General features: G+C 45.4%; 1 pseudogene across 1 annotated transcript; it reads left to right on the top strand.

Moving 5' to 3' along the window:
* Nucleotides 1-1,763: 1,763 nt before the first annotated feature.
* LOC309698138 (kelch-like protein 28) lies at nucleotides 1,764-3,368 on the top strand (annotated as a pseudogene). The gene has a single exon. The product of its transcript is annotated as a kelch-like protein 28 (transcript).
* The last annotated feature ends 741 nt before the right edge of the window (nucleotides 3,369-4,109 follow it).

The following is a 4,109-nucleotide window of genomic DNA, read 5'->3' as shown; positions in this document are numbered from 1 at the left end:
GCATTTTTCAAGTGGGGATATTGAATTCTATAAGATAAAGCCATAAATATGTATGTCTGAGTCTTCTATCAAAAGTTCCAGCTATTTATATGAAGTTGTACAAAAACGCTTTCTTTCGCCAAGACGGTGCGTTTCTTGCGATTTCAATTAATTTGAAAGGGGAACTCGCCCGACACAAAGTACAAGTTTTCATTATGTGAATAACTTGAAAATCTTAGCTCAAACAGCTGCAAAACCTGTTTGCCCAGCACGGGGATATTGAATTAAGATAAGATAGAACTTTATTAATCCCTCGGGTGGGTTCCTCTGGGAAATTCGATTTCCAAAAAGCACAGCACCGACAGAGGTTACATAATAATAATAATAATAATAATAATAATAATAATAATTATATATATATTTATATATATATATATATATATATACAGAGACAAATATAAATAAAATATACGAAGGGGATAAATAGAATAAATAGGAATAAAAATAAAAATACAAGTGAATTGCACATTTCAAGTATTGAGTCTATTGCACCATTGACTATTTACAAAAAGTATTGCACAAGGTGCAGTGAGGTGAAGAGGCACTACAGCTTAGTTGTTCCCCCCTCCTTTGTCCTCCTGTTTCCCCTCCCTCTCCCCTCCAGAGAGGAGTTAAACAGTCTGATGGCGTGTGGGACAAAGGAGTTTTTAAGTCTGTTAGTTCTTGTCTTGGGGAGAACCAACCTGTCACTGAAAAGACTCTTCTGGTTGTTAATGGCCGTGTGCAGAGGATGCCCAGCATTGTTCATAATGTCCATCAGTTTCTTTAATGTCCTTTTCTCTGCCACTCTCACCAGAGTGTCCAGCTTCATGCCGACCACAGAGCTAGCCTTCCTGATCAGTTTCTCCAGCCTGGATGAGTCCTTCTTTGCTGTGCTGCTCCCCCAGCACACCACAGCATAGAAAAGTACTCCAGCAACCACCGACTGGTAAAACATCCTCAGGAGCTTCCTGCAGATGTTAAAAGACCTCAGCTTCCTGAGGAAGTACAGTCGGCTTTGGGCTTTTTTATACAGGTGCTCTGTGTTGCATGACCAGTCCAGTTTATTGTCCACCCACAGCCCGAGGTACTTGTACTTGTTGACCACCTACACCTCCTCCCCCTCTATCTGAACCGGCAGTGGACCTTCTCTGGACCTCCCGAAGTCCACAACCAGTTCCTTAGTCTTTGAGGTGTTGAGTTGCAGGTGGTTTGTGTCACCTCCACCTGTATAAGATAAAGCCATAAATATGTGAGTCTGAGTCTCCTATCAAAAGTTACAGCTATTTATATGAAGTTGTACAAAAACGCTTTATTTCGTCAAGACAGTGCGTTTCTCACTGTTACGAATGGGAAACTCGCCCGAAACAAAGTATAGGTTTTCATTATGTGAATAACTTGAAAATCTTAGCTCAAACAGCTGCAAAACCTGTTTGCCCAGCACGGGGATATTGAATTCTATAAGATGTATATGAAGTTGTACAAAAACGCTTTATTTCGTGAGGACAGTGCGTTTCTTGCGATTTCAATTCATTTGAATGGGGAACTCGCATGAAACAAAGTATACGTTTTCATTATGTGAAAAACTGGAAAATCTTAGCTCAAACAGCTGCAAAACCCAGCACGGGGATATTGAATTCTATAAGATAAAGCCATAAATATGTGAGTCTGAGCCTTCTATCAAAAGTTACAGCCAACTTCATGAAGTTGTACAAAAAGGCTTTATTTAGTTGCATTTAGTTGTTTTCTTGATAGCCGCCCGGGCTTCGCTGTCGTCGCCACTGCAAAATCGGTCATTACAGCGGCACGCCAGACGGGCTGTAAACTACAGATGGACCAGCAGGACCAGTCCTATATGTTTGCAAGTCTGACACATTCTCACTCAGAGGAGCTGCTGCAAGGCCTCCAGCTCTTGCGGCAGGATCACGAACTATGTGACATTGTGCTGCGTGTGGGTGATGCCAAGATCCATGCCCACAAAGTAGTGCTGGCCAGCATCAGTCCTTATTTCAAGGCCATGTTTACGTGTAACCTGTCAGAAAAGGAGACCTCTGAGGTGGAGTTCCAGTGCATTGATGAAGCTGCCTTGCAGGCTATAGTGGAGTATGCTTATACCGGGACGGTGTTTATCTCCCAGGAGACAGTGGAATCTTTGCTACCCGCTGCCAACTTACTCCAGGTTAAGCTTGTACTTAAGGAGTATTGTTCCTTCTTAGAGAGCCAGCTGGACGCTGGAAACTGTATAGGCATTTCCCGCTTTGCAGAGACTTACGGCTGTCATGACCTGTGCTTGGCCGCAACGAAGTTCATCTGTGAGAACTTTGAGGAAGTCTGTCAAACGGAGGAGTTTTTTGAACTGACGAGAGCCGAGTTGGATGAAATTGTGTCCAATGATTGCCTTAAGGTAGTCACAGAGGAGACTGTATTTTATGCCCTCGAATCATGGATCAAATATGATGTAACTGAGAGACAGCAGCATCTGGCTCAACTGCTGCACTGTGTTCGCCTTCCGCTGCTCAGCGTCAAATTCCTCACTCGCCTATATGAAGCCAACCATCTTATACGAGATGACCACGCCTGCAAGCATCTGCTCAATGAGGCCCTCAAATATCACTTTATGCCTGAACACCGGCTGTCCTATCAGACTGTGTTGTCTGCACGACCCAGGTGTGTCCCAAAGGTGCTGCTTGCAGTAGGAGGCAAGGCTGGACTGTTTGCCACATTGGAAAGCACGGAAATGTATTTCCCTCAGACGGATTCATGGATAGGACTGGCCCCTCTCAGTGTACCCAGATATGAATTTGGAGTGGCGGTGCTGGACCACAAAGTTTATGTTGTGGGAGGCATCGCCACACATATGAGGCAGGGCATTAGCTATCGGAGGCACGAGAGCACAGTCGAAAGCTGGGACCCCGAAACCAACACGTGGTCTTCAGTGGAGCGTATGGCAGAGTGTCGCAGCACTCTCGGTGTAGTGGTCCTGGCCGGAGAGCTGTATGCCCTGGGAGGCTATGACGGCCAGTATTACCTCCAGTCTGTGGAGAAGTATGTCTCGAAGCTGAAGGAGTGGCAGCCTGTGGCACCCATGACGAAGTCTCGCAGCTGCTTTGCTACCGCTGTCCTAGATGGGATGGTGTATGCTATTGGAGGCTATGGCCCAACACATATGAACGGCGTGGAGCTCCACGCTGTCATACCGCTCCTTGCTGGGAAATGGTAGCCCATTTCCCAGCAAGGGATGGGATGCCTGGGATGCCTGGGAAATGGTAGCCCCCATGGCAGATAAGAGGATCAACTTCGGAGTAGGTGTGATGCTTGGATTTATATTTCTGACTATTACATGCATTTGAATGGGGAACTCGCACGAAACAAAGTATAGGTTTTCATTATGTGAATAACTTAACATCTTAGCTCACACAGCTCAGAACTGAAGAAGCTTCTCGGATGAGAGGTGAAACGTCTTCAAGTAACTTAAAGAAGTCCAGACGCTTTTCTTTGCAAGCTCCTTTGACTACGATGACCTGGATGACTGAGAACCTTCACAGACAGTGGGGCATAACAAATAACTGAAGACACCTAAACTGGGAGAACTAAAAAAATAACAGACCTGGGAGCATACGACAACGGGATGAGAAGCAGAGAGACGCAGACGCAGACGCAGACGAGGAACAGGACACCGTGGAACACAGACTGACACGGCGTAATACAGACAAACCGGCAACAGGCAGGAGAACACACAGGGCTTAAATACACACACCAGTAATCAGGGGATGAGAGACAGGAGGGCAACACAGCTGGGAGGAATCGGAGCTGACGGGACAGGGGAAATGTAAACTGAACACACTCACATCACACAGAGACCTTCACAATAAAGCAGGAAACTCAAACACAGGGAACCAAACAAGACACAGAACTAAACAGACAGCTTCACAAACAGACGGGTTGACAACATAGACAGACAGAGACACAGATGCAAGACTCAAAGGCAGACCGAATATAACACATAGAACTCAAACAATTATCATCATCATCATGAAAATGATAACAAACTAAAAGCGCTGGGTCACCGACCCAGGACCATGACAATAACA

The sequence above is a fragment of the Aulonocara stuartgranti genome (genome assembly GCF_965226115.1).
Source record: "Aulonocara stuartgranti genome assembly, chromosome: 22".
Classification (NCBI taxonomy): Eukaryota; Metazoa; Chordata; class Actinopteri; order Cichliformes; family Cichlidae; genus Aulonocara; species Aulonocara stuartgranti.
The sequence above is the reverse complement of the archived record's forward strand: the minus strand, read 5'-3'. Positions and strand labels throughout refer to the sequence as shown.